This window comes from Phascolarctos cinereus, unplaced genomic scaffold (genome assembly GCF_003287225.1).
Source record: "Phascolarctos cinereus isolate Bilbo 61053 unplaced genomic scaffold, phaCin_HiC Scaffold_4;HRSCAF=312, whole genome shotgun sequence".
Lineage (NCBI taxonomy): Eukaryota > Metazoa > Chordata > Mammalia > Diprotodontia > Phascolarctidae > Phascolarctos > Phascolarctos cinereus.
In genome coordinates this window covers 633,198,716-633,218,870 of record NW_027555847.1, presented here as the reverse complement: position 1 = coordinate 633,218,870, position 20,155 = coordinate 633,198,716, and the positions used below count along the sequence as shown (strand labels likewise).

The window sequence follows — 20,155 nt, the reverse complement described above, 5'->3', positions numbered from 1 at the left end:
GTGGTCCTGTCTCAGCAGGCCAGCTGTGAGGCATCCAGTACAGCAGGCACACTGCCAGCCCTGGAACCCAGAGCACAACACGCATGACTAGGCTGGGCCACTCTAGCACAGTGGGCAAGCCCCCAGTCCCAGAGGTCCCTGTGCAAAAAAGCAAGTGACCAGGGCCCTGGTACCCAGTGCAAGAGGCTTAGGACAGTTCCCCCTGTGCCCCAGGAGCAGAGCTCAACTTTAAAAATTAGCAAAAGCCAAAAAAACTCTGACTGTAGAAAGCTACTAGGGCAGGGAAGATCCAAACACAAACCCAGAAGAGGACAACAATGTCAAAATGCCTACATGCGAAGCCTCAAAGGGGAAGATGAATTGGTCTCAAGCTTAAAATGTCCTCCTGGAAGAGCTCAAAAAAGATTTTAAAAATCAAATAAGAGGTAGAAGAAAAATTGGGAAAATAAATGAGAGTGATGCAAGAGAATTATGAAAAAAGAGTCAACAGCTTGGAAAAGAAAGCACAAAAATTGACTGAAGAAAACAACTCTTTTAAAAGTAGAATTGGTCAAATGAAAAAGGAGGCACAAAAGCTAAATGGAAAAAAATAATTCCTTAAAAATTAGAATTGGGCAAGTTGAAGCTAGTGACTCTTTGAGATGTCAAAACTAATCTAGTCAACAAGCTTGCATGCTTCCCAAAAATAGTGAATGACAGACTCATGACAATGCAAGAAAATGACAGGAAAGTGCAACACTGCCATCATCAATGCATATTCTCCCATCATGATGAGCCCTGATGTGGCCAAAGAAGAAATTTATGAAGACCTGGAGACCTTTATCATCCATGTACTGAAAAAGGGCAAGCTTATAATTCAGGATGATTTTAACACCAGCATAGGCACAGACTATCAGACAATGCAGGGAGTCATAGGGAGAATGGAGTAGGAAACAGCAACAACAGTGGTCACTTGCTATTGAAGACTTGTGTCTCATGACCTTCTCATTACAAACATGCTCTTCCATTTTTCTAACTGCAATAAAACTTCATGGATGCACCCTTGAAGCAAACATTGACATTTAATAGACTATTTCATTTTAGGAGAAGAGACAGAGAGGATGTGAGAGTGATGAAGGAGATGTGTGATGCAGAGTCTTGGACCAATCATAGACTTGTCCTCTCCAAGCTAAACTTTTGCATTCAACAATAACAGTAGTCCCAAGTCAAGATGACTACCAGAAGACTTAATGTCAACAGGGTAGAGTGCTTCTCTGAAGGTGAATAGTTCATTGTTAACTTGGGGGGAAAGTTGAGCTAACACACATTTGGCAACAGTGGAGGAGAAAAGGAGTAAGCAGCTTTCAGAGATTTCACGTACAGCATTGCATTTACTTATCTGGGTCAGAACAATGGCAAACAACAAGATCAGTTTGAGGAAAATGATAAAGAAATCCAGAAGCTTTTAAATGAAAAATGAGAACCCCATAGGGTTTACCAGCAGGCTAGTTTGTCCATCTCTAAGAAGGCAGCGTTTAACTCCATCAAAAGTGAAAGCCAAGCTTAGAGAGATATAGGATTCTTGGCTTAGTAAAAAAGCAGATGAAATTCAATTTTATGTCGATAGTAACAATCCAAAGTGCTCTTTTGATGCCCTGAAGGCTATTTATAGGCCCCAAACCTATGATACATCTTAATTACTCAGTGCTGATGGAACTACATTGATTAGTGATAAGGACAAGATCCTGTAGAAATGGGCCAGACACTTCCATAATGTTTCAACAGACCATCATCAATCAATACTGAAGCCATTGAACATATCAAGTTCAAGTCAATTCCTCTCTAGCCAAACTTCCAACTGAAGAAGAGGTTTTGAATGTCATTAGGTTTCTTTCATGTGGCAAAGCACCTGGCACTGATTCTATTGCAGCTGATATTTACAAGGCAAGGGGTCCACAGCTCATAAAAATGCTAACTAAAATTTTCCGGGTTATCTGGCAAGAGGAGGTTATTCCTCAGGAGTTCAAGGATTGCCTCTCTTGTCCATCTCTATACAGGAAAGGGAAATAGGTCGTCCAGTGAAAATTACAAGGGAGGGGCTGCTCTCTTAGTCATTGCTGGCAAGATTCTTGCAATGGTCCTTCTTAATAGGCTGATCCTTTACCTGAAAGATGGTTGTCTCCTCGAGAGCCAATGTGACTTCAGAAAGGGCTGAGAAATGGTTAATATGGTATTTGCTGTTCAACAATTTCAGGAGAAATGTCAGAAGCAGAACAGAGGTCTATACACAACATTGATCAATCTGACCAAGGCTTTTGATACTGTCAGCCATGAGGGCTTGTGGAAAATTATGGCAAAATTTAATTGCCTGGAGAAGTTCATTAATACTGTACATCAGTTTCATGACAGTATGCTTGTCTGGGTTCTGGATAATGGATGGTGCTCTTGTGCTTTCCCAATTACCAGCAGAGTGAAGCTGGGCTGTGTGCTTATTTCCATGCTTTTTAGCATGCTGTTTTCTGTGAGGATGAAAATGGCATCAAGGTCAGCTACCACACTGATGGTAAATTATTAAACTTGAAAAGGCTACAAGGCAAGACTAAAGGGGAGGTTTGAGTTGGTGCGCAACTTTTTGTTCTCAGATGATTGTGCATTCAATGCAGCCTCTGAGGCTGAGATGCACTAAAGTACAGATCAATTCACTACTGTTTGTGCTAATTTTTGCCTAACAATTAACACCAAAAAAACCCCAAAAACAAAACAACAACCCACAGGTGCTCCACCAGCTAGCACCACACCATCCATATATTGAACCATCGGTTATAGAAAATGAAGAAATGTTGAGTTCTGTGGTTGTTCACTTACCTTGGCAGTTAAATACATCTATGTGATGTCCACATAGATGATGAAGTTTATGCACACATTGCTAGAACCAGCTCAGTGTTTGGGGGGGGGTATGAAGGAAAGCATGGGAGAGAAGAGGAATTAGACTGCCTACTTAACTGAGGTCTACAGAGTTGTGTTGACCTCATTGTTGTATTTCTGTGAAACATGGACAGTAGACCAGTACCATGCCAGGAAACTGAATAGCTTCCATCTGAATTGTCTTAGGAAGATTCTGAAGATCACCTGGCAAGATAAGGTACCAGATGTTGAGGTCCTTTCTCCAGCTGACCTGCCAAGCATTCAAACTCTACTGCAGAGAGTGCAACTCCAATGGGCTGGCTAAGTCGCCTGAATGCCAAACATATGTTTTCCTTAAAAGACTATTTTGTAAAGAACTCACATAAGGCAACCACTCACATAGAGGTCAGAAGAAGCAATATAAGGTGACTCTCAAGGTCTCTATGAAGAATTTTTGAATCAATTGTGACTTATCGCCAGTCATCCTGAGTTCTGTCCTGCCACTGGGCTTTGTTGACTCTGGAGGAAAGACTGAGGCTGATAACTCTGTACAACTCTGCCTTAGTTGAATCCAATCCACAGTCAAGTCAAGATATCAACCTGCGTGTGATGTCTTTGGTGCTTTTCAAAAACGAAAGACAAACAACAGAAACAGCAGCAATGGTTGTTTCCGCAAAAGCTAAGTTTTGATTTTTGATATGTATTGAATCAACAGGGAAGCTCCCCTTGACATGTCCACTTTGCCTTACCTCCGTTAAAACTGAACTGACTCCTGTTCACAGAATCTTCTAAGTCTGGCTCTCTGACTAAGAATGAGCATAAGAGAAGCCAGTGTACTAATCTGGGCCTAATTCCCAGAAAATCTTTTTCTGTATTGACTGAAATGATGCTTCTGATGCTGTAGGTGTCTCTCTTGCCTCTAAAACTTTCCTGGATGGAATCCTTTCCTGAGCTTAGCCTTTCTCATTCTGGAATCCTTGGTTCCTGAAATAGCATTGTTGCCAGGGACAAGTTGGGTCTCAAAATACTTAAGATAGTTCTATAACGTAGGACCTGAGACTGACGTTATATTCTTAGACTATATGGTACATACTTCTGTACCATGGGGGACAAAGAGTACCATAGGGTACAAAGCACCCTGCTTTCAAATTGAATTTCTTGTTCAGAGAATTTCATATATAACAACAACAACAACAACAACAATAACAGTAATAATAATTCACTATAGGTGACCCCCAGAACTAGGGACACTGGGCAGCTTTAATATTTCCAATAGTAACAATTGCTCAAGTTTACATCATTCTTCAAGGCTTACATAGTATTTTTATCACAACAACCTTACAAAGTAGGAAGGTAGCTAATAGAGAGGCTATCATCCCTATTCTATAGATTAGGAAAATGAGTCCCAGAGATATTAAATTATTTGCCCAGTATTTAATATTAGATTAGAGATTACATATCTAATACTATCTAAGACAGATTAGATTAAGATAGCTAAATAATATCTAAGATAGATTGTATATTAAATAACCTGTCCAATTATTTGTCAATTTGTCACGTGATGAGCAAAGACTCAACTTAGGGCATGTGGGTCTGGGTTTCATTCTTTCTCTGTGATACCTTGCTGTCTCTCATATACCTCTTTGACTTCCTATTACAGTACCTTCCCTATATCTATCTTGTACATACATAGGTCTTTTTATATTGTCATCCCCCTTAAACTGAGGGCAGGGATTGTTCTTGCTTTTCTTTGTATCCTCAGTGCTTAGCATAAGACCTGGCATATGTTCAGTCACTTTTTCAGTCATGTATGACTCTTTGTGACATCATTTGGGATTTTCTTGGCAAAGATCCTGGACTGGTTTACCATTTCCTTCTCTAGCTCATTTTACAGATGAAGAACTGAGGTAATGGAGTTAAGTGACTTGCCCAAGGTCACACAGCTAGTAAGTGCCTGAGGCCAAATTTGAACTCAGGAAAATGAGTCTTCCTGACTCTAGACCTGGCTCTAAACACTGCACCACCTGGCATATGAGGAACTTAATACATTTTTGTGGACTAGGGGTGACTGACTTCAAAAGTATAATCTAAATTTTCATAATTAAATATGCATTTTGAAAGTTTAAAGCTTTGTCCTTTGTTTAAAAGCAAATACGTTTGGTTGTCTGCCGCCTTGTGGATTCCTTGAAGATTAAGGAAGGTGGAAATTTTCCAGATAAAGGCTGCTAGATGAGGCTAGAAGGCAAAACTTGCTAGTACCTATGAGACCCTTGTATGCATCAATCAATGAGTCAATTAATATTTATTAAGAATCTACTATGTGCTAGGCACTGTGCTAAGCACTAGACAAGAGTGTGACAAATTGAGACTGTTCTTTGTTTAAGTTGGCCTGTCTTTTATTCGACAACACTGAGCCGCTTCAAACAGAAATTTGGGTCTTGTTTTCATTAGCTTCCAACATAGACGTATGACCCTGTCAGGGCACTTGTACTGGAGAATGCCAATTATGGACTTTTTTGTGACTTCTGCTTTTGATCTTGTCTCTGTCCTTGGTACTGCCTCTCTCAACTGGCCCTTTCTCAATTGTGAATGAGGGATGGATGAAGAGAACACTGGATTTGATGGGAGGAAATATGTTAAAATTCCATTTCTGCAACCTGGGCAACCTTGGCTAAATCTCTTATTGTCGTTTGCCTGTTTCCTCATCTAAAAATTAGAGGATTAGACTAGGTCATCAATACTGTCACAGGGCTATTGGGAGTTGCATCTTTACATGATCCATTTATGGTGACACATGTGCTCTGCACCCATTGCTAAAGAGTTGTTGTTGACACTTTTGGTCATGTCTGACTCTTCGTGACCCATTTGGGATTTTCCTGGCAAATATACTGAACTGGTTTGCCATTTCCTTCTCCAGCTTATTTTACAGGTGAGGAAACTGATGTAAACGACATTAAGGGTCACACAGCTAGTAAGTGTCTGAGGCCACATTTAAGTTCAGAAAAATGAGGAAATTGAGGCCTTCAGAGGTTTAAGAGGCTTACTCAAGGTCATTTGATTTTCAGCCATTTTTCACTATTGTCTCAGGGTTTTCTTGGCAAAGATACTGAAGTGGTTTGCCCTTTCCTTCTCCAGTTCATTTTCAGATAAAGAAACTAAGGCAAACAGGGTGAAGTGACTTGCCCAAGGTCACACAGCTAGTAAATGCCTGAGGCCAGATTTGAACTCAGGAAGAGTAGTCTTCCTGACTCTAGGCCCAGCACTCTATCCACTGTGCCAACTACCTTCCCAAAGAGTATAAATAACCAAAGGAAATAACTTGAACTAATGCTCAGTCCTATCATCCCTCTTATATTAAGATCTCTTCTAGCTCTAAATTCAATGACCCATTACTTAGCTTCTTGCTTCTGGATACTGGCTTAGCATACTAGGCTTATTCAACTCCAACTGGGCTGGAATGTCTCTGCAACTATTTCTCCTGCTGCCTAAGCAAGGGAGAATTTAATAGGCAGCTGAAATGCCCACCACCAAATAGCAGGGTCAGATGAACAGTGACTGCCTTGGTAAGTGAAACTTAGACAATTTTTTTTTTTATAAATAACCCGTTCCCAACCTTTCTTGAGAAGTGAGGTAGACTGACTTGGGGAAGAGTAGATGACTCTGAGAAGAATCCGGCTTGGGACATATATCTAGATGTAATTAATCTCAGAGGAGGAGGGATTGCTGAATTATGGAAGTGGATGAAGCATCTGGAAATATTAGTGAGGAGGAAGGTTTGTGCTTATTCTTTTCCCTGCCCCAGTGTGTTGCAGAACATGAAAAAAGTCACATACAAGACGTGGGACAGCATCTGGGGATGCAATATTTTTTGGGAAGAGGTTGGTTTCAGGGAGTGCCAGAAGATGGAAGAAGCTCAAAAGGAAAAGGTTTAAGATGAAGAGAAGTTTGCTGATAGAATTAGGGAGTTTCAGAGGGCACAATGGAAGAGGAAGTTGAAGCTGCAGAGGGCCTTGGGAGGGGGGGAGTGATTGGAGAGATGAGAGTAACAGAGAGTGGAATCAAAGTTGATGTTCAAACTATGCTATTTCCAGCAGGGCTAGTAATTGGGAAGATTCAGAAACTGGGGAGCTATGACTTGACTTTGTGGTACAGAGGAAAGAGAACTGATTCTGGAGTCAGAAGACTTGGGTTCAGATTCTGCCTCTGACATTGACTAAATGACCCTGGGTAAGTCATTTCTCCTTGGTTTGCTCATCTACAGAAAAGAGGGAGTTGGATTAGCTGGCTTCAAAGATCTTTTCCAACTCTGCATCTATAATCCTATAATGATCCATATCCTCAGCACATTGGACATGGACTCTGGATTTGGTGCTTTTCAGTTCCATGCCCTGTCATTAGCAGAGACCTCCAACTGCATCTGGATATAGGTGGTTCATCACTCGTAGAACAGAAGGAATGGACTCAGTGGCAGGTACCAGAAAGGAGAAGCCTGCTGTTGCAATTCTGTCCAGACATCCATGACTTTGAATTTTTCTGTTCTAGTTTCTGGTAGCTGATGCATGCTATCTGGACAGATTTTGTCCAAAATACCTCTCTCTGGCTGTCATTTCTGATCATTTCAGCTTGCCTAGTCACCCTCTTGTTCCTCAAAAGGTAGCCAAAGCCAGAGAGCAATGTGCTCTAGAGGGAGGGGGAAAAGAATAAGAAGAGACTCATATAAACAACAGCAAAAATGACAATAACAATAATAGTAATAGAAATTGGCTTCAAGAAATTGGGATTTCTTTAGCGTAGTCACTCCCTCCACTGATGCAGATCTCAGCCCTTCATGTGTTAATGGAAAGTGTGGTGCAATTATTCTGGGCCAGGCCTGACTCAGTCTAATCCAGTGGTTGAGGCTTGAGATTGGAATGAAATGAGACACTTGTAGAAACCATAACTTTTAACAAAAGGAAGCTTACTTAATTAACAATAGCATAGAAAGGATATTCAGCAGAGATACTGTACAGCATTGACTTGGTTGTGCATGGTTCCACATTTTCATTGCAGCTTGTCTACTTAGGAAGATAAGCAGGGTCAGATGGAACAGTGACTGCCCTTGCAAGTGACACTTACACTTTTTTTTTTTAATAAATAACCTCTTTTTCAACCTTTCTTGAGAAGTGAGGTAGACCAACTCACGCATAGCAGTGAGACATCTGTCAAGTCTGAAGAATGCTGACTATTTATGCGATGACCTTTTATGCTTTACTTAGGTGACTGGGAAACCACATTTGTGGTTTGCACAATAGGCTCCTTAACCAATTAAGTTTTGAGGATGTTATCTTTTTATTATTTATTTATTTTTTAAAGCATAGGTCTCCCTATCTTGAACTAGTTAGAAATGCAGGGGCCACTTGTAAGTTTGCTCCACTCTGAGCAGCACTGAGGTTTTTATCTACTCAATTTTCAATCTGGGCCAGTATTCCCTTCCTTTGGTCATCTGATGACCCCCACTACATTAATATTGAATGCAGGGTAGACACTTGCTTTGCTTAGCATGCTGTGGAGCAGAACTCCCCAGAGATCTGCCAGCCTCAGCCTTCCCAGTAGCAAGGATCACAAGCATGCACCACCATATCCAGCCTTTCTTGCCTTTTTAGGGAAAAATTGTCTGTGTCAAACATCTTTCAGCTTTTCTGCCTTGGGTCCCAATCCAATTAAGTAGTAGATGTTGTAGACAATCTGGGTTTAAATCTTAGTTCTTCCACATACTATTTGTCTGACTCTATATATGTTACATGTGATTATATTTATATTATATATTATACTTACTATAATTATAAAGATGAAATATTATTTATAACATTTATTTTAATGCATAATATTTTATTATATATCATATTTATTATGCTATATGTTTTATGTTATATTTATGCCATATGGGCATATTTGCATTATATATAATAATAATAGTTAACATTAATATGAAGATACTATATAGTATCTCTGCTGAATATCCTCTCTATGCTATCATCAATTAATTATATGTCTGTCAGGCACTGTGCTAAGTGCTTTACAATTACTATTCATTTGATCCTTACAACGGCCCTGGAAGGGAGAGCACATTATTATCCCTATGTTATAGATGAGGAAACTGACTCAAAGAGGAGTTAAGTGATTTGAACAGGGTCACACAACTTGTATGTATGTGAGGTAGATTTGAATTCAGGTCTTCTGGACTTCAGGCCAGGTGCTCTATCTAATGTATTACCACCTGATGCAGATTTTTGTGTGCATGTGTATGTATGCATATATATGTATGTATGTATGCATGCATATATACACATATGTATGCATGTGTGTGTATATATATGTATATATATACATATATATATATATGTATATATATACATATATATATATATGTGTGTGTGTGTATATAAATACATGAGGGCCCCTGGGTGGTACAGTGGATAGTGTGTCGGGCCTGGAGTCAGGAAGATACATCTTACTGGCCTCAGACACTAGCTGTATGACCCTGGGCAAGTCACTTAACCCTGTTTTCCTCAGTTCCTCCCGTAAAATGACCTGGAGAAGAAAATGGCAAACCACTCCACTATCTTTGCCAAGAAAAACCCAAATGGGTTCATGAGGAGTCTGACATCACTGAAAATGACTGAACAACAACAACAATAAATATATTGTAAGTAAGTATGGGCACATACTATACATACACATATACTACATGTTTGGGATACTTTGTATATGTAATATAAAATAACATATGTATGTTATGTTAGTCTTCTGTTCTCCCAGTTACTTTTTTGGACAGAGAAGTTAGGATCTATGCAAAGTCACTTAGCCTTTCTGGGCCTCAGTTTCCACATCTGTGAAATGAAAGGTTTGAGTAAAATGGCCTCTAAGATCCTTTCTAGATCTAAACCAGTGATCTTATGGTTATGAGTTGCTGGGGTCAAAAATAATTTAATCAGCTGATGGGTCAATTTCTAATGAAGTCTCTCTGAATTTAGCAAGGCCTGTCATTAGGTCCAGCCCTAGGCTCAAATTTGAAGCCTTTCTAGCTTGGTATAGGACTTGCCAGGGCATGTACTCTTAAGAACCCAGAATCAGAGTAGCACCATGAAGTGTCACCAGCTTAGAATTTAAGAAGAAAAACAAATGTGTTTAGACAACAATAATACAATGCTCCCCCACTTCCCCTGCATAAAGATGTCCATAGATCTCGACAGTTGACCAAGTACTTTCCTCACTACACCTCTGAGATTTAAGTAGTGTTAGGATGACTGTTACCATTTTACTCATGAGAGAACTGTAGCTCAGAGAGAAGCCCAGGGATTTGGCCCAGGTAGAATGTCCACAGCATCATCAATATCCTCATCCTCATTCTTATCCTCGTCATTGCTAACATTTAGATAACACTTACTATTTGCCAGGCGCTGTGCTAAGCACTTTACAAATATTACTTCATTTGATCCTCACAATAACTCCGGGAGGTAGATACTATTATTACCCCCATTTTAAAGATGGGAAGCTGAGGCAGGGAGAGGCTAAGTAAATCGTCCAGGTTCACACAGCTAGTAAGCGTCTAAGGGTAGATTTGAACCCAGATCCTCTTGACTTTAGGCCCAGTGCTGTATCTGTTGGGCTACCTAGTTGCTCAATTGGTTTATTGATGTTTGGTTCAATTCGTTTTTGCCTACACACCTCAGTTACCCCTAGACTTCAACTGAAACCCACTTAACTACCACATTTTCAAAAGCCTGAGCTATGCTCTGTCTGTTTTAAGATTCCTGAACTTTCTTTCTGAAAAGAGAAACAAAACAGCTCTCACCCATCTGTTTTGGGGACTGTACGAGTTACAGGGACCTTTTGAATAGAAATCTCAGTGCAGTATATTTCATGTTGTGTGTGTGTGTGTGTGTGTGTGTGTGTGTGTGTGTGTGTGTGTGTGTAATTCTTCTGGGTTAGGCAGCATTTTTGTTCTTTTTAAAATTCTAGCATTAGATCAAAAAACAGCCCACACTCTGGGGACTTAATAACAATGTACTGTCTACCTTTTTAGCCATTAACTCAAACTTCTTTGGTAATCCAGAGAATGAGGGATTTCATCATAGGTTTAAGAGTCTACAGGACTCACTTTGTTGCTGTTCAGTCATTTCAGTTGTGTCTGACTTTCTGTGACCGCATTTGAGGTTTTCTTGGCAAAGATATCAGAATGATTTGCCATTTTCTTCTCCAGCTCATTTTACAAATGAGGAAACTGAGGCAAACAGTGTCACACAGCTGGTAAGTGTCTGAGGCCAGATTTGAACTTAGGAAGATGAGTCTTCCTGACTCCAAGCCCCTCACTTTTATCCACTGTACCACCTAGCAGCCCTACAGGACTCATTTTACATGTTGGTTAAAGAGCCAGTTACCTACCACAGGAATGTGACTCTCCTCCCTTGACCATAAGGATTTTCTCTCCTAGTTTACCACCCCAAATTCCCATTGTTAGCATGGAGTTTGGGGTGTAATTTTCCTCAATGGAGAGACAAGCCACATTATTTATATAGTGCATTAAAGCTTACAGAGTATTTCACACACATTATCTCATTTAAGGATCACAACAACACTGTGAAGTATGTATTCCCATTTTACAGATAGGGAAGCAGACATTCAGCAAAGTTAAATGACTTACTTGCTCATGGTCTCACAGCCAATTGTTTGGAGCTGTATATTTGTCTGGATGTCCTTTACACATTTCAAACTCTATGTGATCAAAACAGGATTTTTATTTCTTTTCCTCCCAAATCTATCCCTTATTCTCAACTCCACTATTTCTGCACAGGGCACTGCCATCTTTTTCAGTCACCCACATTTGTCACTTTGGTGTCATTCTTAACCCTTTCTCCCTCCACATAAACAATCAGTTCCCAAGTCTTGTCCCTTCTTTTTCCACAGAATCTCGTGGATACATCCCCTTCTTTCTACTTACACAGCCACCATCTTAGCTCAGGGCCCCATCTCTTCTTGTCTCAAGCTTGCAATAGCCTCTTAATTGCTCTCCTTGCCTCAAGTCTCTCCCTACTTCAATCCATCCGCTATGAAGTTGACCAAGTGATTTTCCCAAAGAACAAGTTTAATCATTTTCTTCTTTGCAGTAAGCTATGTACCAGGTACTGTACTAAGTACTGGGGATACAAAGGAAGACAATGGTCCCTGCTCTCGAGAAGCTCACAGTCTAATAATGGGATCAAATTCCTCTGGCATTGAAAGCTCTTCATAACCTAGTCCCAGCCTACCTTTTCAAATTTATTGTCTATTATTTCCCTTTATAAACATTATGGTTCAATTAAACTGACCTTTTCATTGTTCCTCATAAACACTCTCCTATGGAGGGTATGTTAGGAGCAAGACCTAGGCTAGCTTTTCTTTACAAGCTATCGAAACTACATGAGTCTCAACTGGCTTACAGGAGTAAGGTCCAGGCAGTTGAGGTCACTTCTTGGTGGCCCAAGTACAAAAAGCCCGGACACAAGGAATCAGGGTCTTCTCTTCCAGGGTTCTTATAGGAAGACTAGTGTGGTCAATATAGAAGCAGTGAAGCCACGCCATCTGAATCAATGCTGTATCTTTGCTGAATATTCTTTCTCTTCTCTATGGATAAGTAAATCTCCTTTTGTTGACTGCTAAATGGGCTACAAGCATCTCATTTTGTTCCAGTCTTAACTAAACTTCCAGATCACCCTAAAGCTTATCATTTCATGGTGGTAGGTTTAATTTCATTCTCGCCCTTTTGTGTAAGTTGTATCTCTCCCTCTTGAATTGTTTCATTTCACAGAACTAGGATCTCAGGGGATCAGACCTGGCTATATATGCCCCAGAAAAATTATAATAGCTAGCATTTATATAGTACTTTAAGATTTTCAAAGTGCTTTAAAAATCTTATCTCATTTTGTCCTTACAACAGCCCTGGGAGATAGGTGCTATTATTATCTTCTTATTTCAGATGAAGAAAACGAGGCAGGCAGAGGTCAAGTAACTTGAACAATGTCATACAACTCGTAAGTATCTGAGCCAGAATTTGAATTCAGGTTTTCCTGCTTCTGAGTCCAGGGTTCTATCTACTCTATTACCTAGCTGCCTAAGAGTAGGGGGTCCCTGAGGAACTTGCACTAGTCTTGACTGTCTTACTCCAGTGGGACTAAGGTTCAGGCAGTTGAGGTTACTTCTGGTATCCTTATACAGTAGTCTCACAGATACATCTGTGGTTTGTATGAGTAGACTGGCAAGAGAATGGAGAAAGCATGAACTCAGACATAGCTTTTGATTTTCTGCCATCACTCAAGGAACCACCTGTGATGAGATCTTGTCCCCAGGCTTGTTGATTAGCACGTTCCTGATAGGTCTCTACTGAGATGTTTTCCTCCTTCATGTTGAGGACATAATAGCAGGTAGAATGTGGCAACTAACAGCTTCCATACTTCAAAAGAACTTTGATTTGTTTGGTGTGGATACCCTCTTCACCAACGCAGATTTTGACCTTTTTTTTTTTTTTTACCTTAGAGTATTGTTTTCTTGAATGGTTGTGATTTTTCCTCCTAAAATTTCTCCTATTGGATACTTTATCATAAGCTTGTGTAGTATAGGTTTATCTTAGAGGCTGCATGGCAAGGTAGATCAAAAACTGGGCTTGTGATCAAATCCTGCCTCATGCACTTATAAGTAGTGAGACCCTGGGCAAATCAATTTCTCTGAGTTTTTTCATCTGTAGGATATAGGGTCTGGACTTGTGATTTTATTATTTTAGGTAACTACTTCTTCCTTCCCTTCTGAATGGACTAATTATAGCTAATTATTTGACCATGAAGAAAATACTGACAATTATGTCCAGGATTCTAGCCCTATAGAGGGTCTGTCCTGACAATAACTCACTATAGGGCCTTATGTTTAGTAAGTGTGTTCTCAACAGCAGCCATGAAATTATACTAGCAATATTAGCCTTCTTGCTGTTTTGTGCACATGCTACTCCATCTTCCAATTCTCTCACTGCTTGGAATACTTTCCCTCTTTAACAAAGCCTCCTGGCTTCCTTTAAGATTCAGCTCAAATTCTACCTTCTGCAACAGGCTTTTCCTGGTTCCTCACAACGCTTATATCTTCCTCTGAAATTATCCCTCATTTCCATATATCTTGTATGTACAAAGTTGTTTGCAGTTGTCTTAGAATGTAAGTTCTTTAAAGGCAGGCAGGCACTTTATTTTTGCATTTCTTTGTAGCCTAAGCCCTCAGCACAGTTCTTGGCTGTGCTATATTAAGCTATTTTAAACACTTAATAAATGCTTAATGAATGCTAGTTGACTAATAATATAAGGCAACAAAAGTAACATTATTACCATTTCATAGATGAAGAAACTGAGGTTCAGAGGACTTATCCAAGTCCAAAAAGACGAATTATGTTGGAGCCTTGATTAGAACCCAGGACTCTTGGCTCTAAGTCCAGTGATCTTTGCAATCTCTCATGCTGCCTCTCACAAAAATATTTGAGAGTCTCAAATAGGAATGTGATAAGTAGGTTGAAGACTGAATCTCTCATGAAAATAGAGGCCAATAACTTTTCCAGAGTTGAGTTTTACAAACTTAAATTTATCCATACTTTCCCCACCTGGGAAATGAAAGTGCTGCCCTATAGTTAAGACCTCTTCCTTCTCTGGTAATCTGTTGCTGTCATTGTTTCTTCTTCCTTTTGAAAAGGACCAATGACATCACAATGTTGAGGTAAAGCAGCAGATAATGTGTGATGTCTTGACTTGTTCATGAACTGGATTTAAGTGAGGCAGAGTTTAACAAAGCCATCATTCTCACTCTCTCTTCCAGAGTCATCAAAGTCAAGTAGCAGGACGAAAATTAAGATGACTGGCCAACAGCCCGGGGTTCAGGGATGACTGTGGCATCTTCGATGTCTGACCAAGCTCTGAGCGCTCCACAGTACCTGTTTCAGCTGCCTTCATACCCATTGGAACAAATTGTTGCCATCCACCCATTTCACCAGGGGAAGTCTTCACATGCTTGGAATAAGCACCCCCCTCACTCCCCAACAGTCTATTCGAGGCCTGTCAATTACCTTCAACCTGGTTTAGCCCACCTGCAGATATGGTTTTGGGTGGGGCCATTGGGTATGCTATAGCTTCTTGGAGCCACAGGTGAGGGTTGGGTGAAGGTGGATATCAAAAGTGGATGAGCAGCCCTGAAAAAGGTTCGACAAGCCCACATGCCAAAGGTGCCAGTCGTCCCTGAAGACCCCATATGCCCCTGTACTACCTTTGGTTTCTCCTTTTTATATATTGCTAAGTCTGAGGATTAAATTCAGATCACAGATGGACAATAGAGATGAAAATCCTTCAAAAAGCTTAGCATGGGGCAGGGCAGTTGGGGGAGCAAGATAGAAAATGGATGATATAAAGAGGACTGAATTAGACTCTTGCCCTGAAAAGTGTGATCCCATTCTTCATTTAATAGTCTACCCAAGGCCCATGGGAAATGTTTTGGTCACTAGAGGGCACTCACATTGTGACACAAGCATGAATCATAACACATTCTCTCAAATTGATCTGCATTACTGCTAAGACCGCATACACAGACAATGCCATGGCTTCTGCAGAAGCAGTGACTCTCACTAATATTTTGGGAGTGGATGGGGCTGAGAAATAGTTCTGTTGAATCAACCATCATCAACACAGAGATATTATTGATGGTATTCCTGATGGGGGTTCAATTCTACCACCCTCCCCTCACCTTCCCATTTTACAAGTGACATTCAGAGATGTCAAGTGACATACATGTAGAAGATATTATTACTAGGATTCACGTTCAGATACTCTCACTATAAATCTAGTGATCTTTATGCCACAGACTACAATCTTAGTTTTTCAATGTTTGGAGTGTCCAGCTTTGGAAGCCTGGTATTGTCACCTTAACCTGACTTCTGGCTCAGTTATCATAAAGTGCCAGAGAGAGGGAGGGCATGGATCAACGGACTCATCTGTTAGTTAACCTTTTGCTCCTATTCCCTTGTGTCTTCTATGTTCCAGGTACTTTATTGGAAATAAAAAGACAAAAACATGGGACAATCTCTGCTCAGAAAGAACTTACACTGGTACAACATGAATGTACATAAAGCAGATTTGTTTATATTCTATAAAGAAAACACATTCCTGTATGTGTAGGCAGAATATTCACAGAATCAATATAAAATAGAGGCAGCTGGATGGTGCAGTGGATAGAGTGCTGGCCCTGGAGTCAGGAAGACTCGTCTCTGTGAGTTCATATCCCGCCTCACACACTTACTAGCTATATGACCTGGGCAAGTCACTTCAACCTGTTTGCCTCAGTTCCTCAGCTATAAAATAAGCTGAAGAAAAATATGACAGACCACTCCAGTATCTCTGTCAAGAAAACCCTAAAAGGGGTCATGGAGAGTTGAATGCACTGAAATGGTTCAACAACAACAAATTCAAAATAAATCTAAGATAATTAACTACAAAGCATTTAGGGAGGGAGGTAAGGAGGGCAGGCTTTAGTAGTTGTGGGAAAGGATTAGGAAAGGATTCATGTGGAAAGTGGTGGTGCCTAAATTGCATTTTGAAGGAAGAGAGGGAGTCTATGAGATAAAAGATGAAGAAAGAGTAGATTCTGGGCATGGGGGATGGCCAGCACAAACGTTATGGCGACTGAAGACAGAGTGCCATATATGAAGAATGCAGAAAAAGCCAGTTTAACTGGATAATGGAGTTTTAGAAGGGAAATAATATATAATGAGGCCAAAAAGATAAATGGAAGATGGATTTTAATGGGCTTTCAAAGCAAAATAGATGAGTTTATATATGATCTAAAAGTTCAGAGATCATGGACCTCAGAGGACATGTAGCCAAACCCCTAAATTTATAGATGAAAAAACTGAAACCTAAGAATGTTAAATGATTTTCCTTAAGAAGTAAGCCTAAAGAATAAGCTTTGAACTCAGGGCTTTGACTTCAGAACTACTACCTTTTCCATCCTACTATCCTAAAAGAGGAATGAAATAGATGTTTTGTTGTTGTTTTGTTTTAGTAGGGGACTGATTGGGTCAGACTCTTACTTTAAGAACATCAGCTTGGCTGCTAGATGGCTGATGTGATATGAGGCCTTGAACTAAGATGGCAGTTATGTGATTAGGGAGATGAGATCAGGTGAAAGAGATATTATAGAAGCAGAAACAGAAAGATTTGGTAATGTAAATTTGGTAATTACTGAGAGGATAAGATAAGGTAATACCTATGAAGTGCTCTGTAAACCTTGAAGCACTACATGGATGTTAGCTATTGTTTTTTTATTATTAAGTGTGAATTTCCTCCAATACTCTGTGTTGGGTCCTAGTCTTCTCTTCTATTTCTACACTCTTTCTCTTGAGATCTCATCAGCTATTGCTAATTTGATTATCATTTCTATACAAATGACCACCAAATCAGTATATTCAGCCCTAATATTTCTTCTGTATTCCTGTCTAGCTTCACTAAATGCCTATTGGAAATCTTGATCTCAGCAGTCCATTGGTATTTCACACTCAATATATCTAAAACACAGCTCCTATTTCCCTGAAGCTCATCCTTTCTCTAATCTCCTCTCTTTTTAATTTTTTTTTTTTGCGAGGCATTTGGGGTTAAGTGACTTGCCCAGAGCCACACAGCTAGTAAGCGTTATGTGTCTAAGGCTGGAACTGAACTCAGGTCTTCCTGATTCCAGGGCCGATGCTCTATCCACTGCACCACTTAGCTGCCCCTCCCCTCTTTTTGTTAACAAAATTGTCATACTCCCATCATCTAAATGACAAATGGAATAAGGGAGGGTAAAGAGTCAGGATTGATACTGAGATTATAATCCTTGGAGACTGAATGTTTGTGACTGACAGAAATAAGTTAGTTTTGTAGAGGTTCCTGTTTTGCAGAAGAGTTAAGAGTTCTGTTTTGGACGTATTAAGTTTGCAACGTCCCCAAGACATCTGGCAGTTAGTAATGTGGGGTTAGAGAGACTAGGGTTAGATATATAGATGTGGGAATCAATTGCATTTGTTGTTGTTCAGCCGTTTGAGTTGTGTCCGATATTGTGACCCCATTTGGGGTTTTCTTGGAGTGGCTTGTCATTACCTTCTCCAGCTCATTTTACAGATGAAAAAACTGAGGCAAACAGTGTTAAGTGACTTGTCCAGGGTCACACAGCTAGTATGTGTCTGATAGGGTGGAATATGAACTCAAGGCTTTCTGACTCTAGGTTTGGTGCACTGCTGTTGCATCCCTTAGTTGCCTAAAAGGAGATAAGATGTATAATCACCTATGTTTCTATCTCTCCTTCTGCCTCATTCTTCCAAAACCCATTTCTTCATCCTTCCCTCAAGCTCCAGGAACTCTTCCATTCCCTAGTTTCCAGGTAACTATTTTTCCAAAATCAAGTGTCTATCACAGTCCCCAGAGTGGCCATTGCAATCCTTCTCTCTCAAGCCACCCACACTACCCCCTGTGCACTTCCTCTCAGCAGAGAAGCTTGTTTCCTATCTTTCTGAGAAAACAGAGGACATACATCATGAACCCCCTCTTCTCTCCTTTTCAATACCACAAATCTCTCTATATCACTGTCTTTTCTCTTTTTTGGTGTAGCATCCAAGGAAGAGTTACCAATTCTTTCTATCCAGCCAATCTTCAACTTATACTTTTAATTCCATCCTCTCCTATTTTTTCTGGGTACGCTTCTCCTCAATCATTTCCTGTATTATTCTCTCATCTTCAGTATTTCCTTGTCCACCACCTCCTTCTCTGTTGCCAAAAAATATGTCCACACTCTCCCATCCTTAAAAAACAAACAAAAAGCAACTTCACTTGGCCTTGCTGTGTCCTTTTACTTTCAGCCTAGGTCTCCTCTCCCTTTCACAACCATACCCTGAGAGGGTCATCCATACTCATTGCCTTCATTTCTCATTTCTCAAACCTTTTCAATCTCCCTTCTGACCCCATCACTAAACTAAAACTGCTTTCTCCAGGGTTATTAACAATTTTGTATCCACTAAATCCAATGGCCTTTTCTCATTCCTCATCCTGCTTATTGTTTGTTGTTCAGTCATTTCCAATTGTGTCTCACTCTTCATGACCCCATTTGGGATTTTCTTGGCAAAGACACTGGAGTGGTTTGCCATTTCCTTTTCCAGTTCATTTTACAAGTGAGGAAACTGAGGCAAACAGGGTGAAGTGACTTGCCCAGGGTTACACAGCTAGTAAGTATAGTCTTCCTGACTTCAGGCCTAGCACTCTATCCATTATGCTACCTAGCTGCCCTACACTCTGTTTGACCTCCCTTCAACTTTTGATGTTGTTGACCACTCCTCCTGGGTATTCTTTCTTCCTTTGGGTTCTGAGACACTGCTCAGTCTTTGTTTTCCTTCTAACTGATAGCCTCTTCTTCTTCTTCTTCTTCTTCTTCTTCTTCTTCTTCTTCTTTTCTTCTTCTTCTTCTTCTTCTTCTTCTTCTTCTTCTTCTTCTTCTTCCTCCTCCTCCTTTTTGCTGAGGCAGCTAGTTGGCCAGTGATTAGAATGCTAGAGCTCAACTCAAGGAAACCTGAGTTCCAATCCAACCTTAGATACTTATGAGCTGTGTGACTCTGGGTGTATCTCTTAACCACTGTTTGCCTCAGTTCCCTCATCTACAAAATTATGATAATAACTCTTCCTTCTCAAGTTAGGGTGATGATGCAGTGAATTGGGCCTGGAATTAGTATCCTAAGTTCAAATCCAGCCTCATATTTAAAATGATCTGGAGAAGGAAATGGCAAACCACTGCAGTATCTTTGCCAAGAAAACCTCAAATGAGGTCATGAAAAGTTGGACACAACTGAAACAATTGGAACAACAACAAATTCCAAGGTTGCTGGGAGGAGGATAAGATGAGATAATACCTATGAAGTGCTCTGTAAACATTAAAGTGCTACATAATGCTAGCTATTGTTTTTTAATTATTAGTATTAAATGTGGGTTTCTTCCAATACTCTGTCATGGGTTCTAGTCTTCTATTTCTACAATCTCTGTCTTTTTTTTTTTTTTTTTTGCTTTTTGGCTGGGCAGTGGGGTTAACTGACTTACCCAGGGTCACACAGCTAGTAAATGTCAAGTGCCTAAGGCCAGATTTGAACTCAGGTCCTCCTGACTCCAAGGCTGCATCTCTATCCATGCACCACCTAGCTGCTCCTACACTCTCTGTCTCGAGA

General features: G+C 40.2%; 1 long non-coding RNA gene across 1 annotated transcript in view; it reads left to right on the top strand.

Annotated features, from left to right (window-relative positions):
* Positions 1–19,350, top strand: part of LOC144457035 (uncharacterized) — a 50,161-nt gene extending 30,811 nt beyond the window's left edge. Inside the window, exon 3 of the long non-coding RNA XR_013486339.1 lies at positions 14,746–19,350. This is a non-coding gene — a long non-coding RNA (uncharacterized LOC144457035). The remainder of the gene's footprint in view (positions 1–14,745) is intronic.
* The last annotated feature ends 805 nt before the right edge of the window (positions 19,351–20,155 follow it).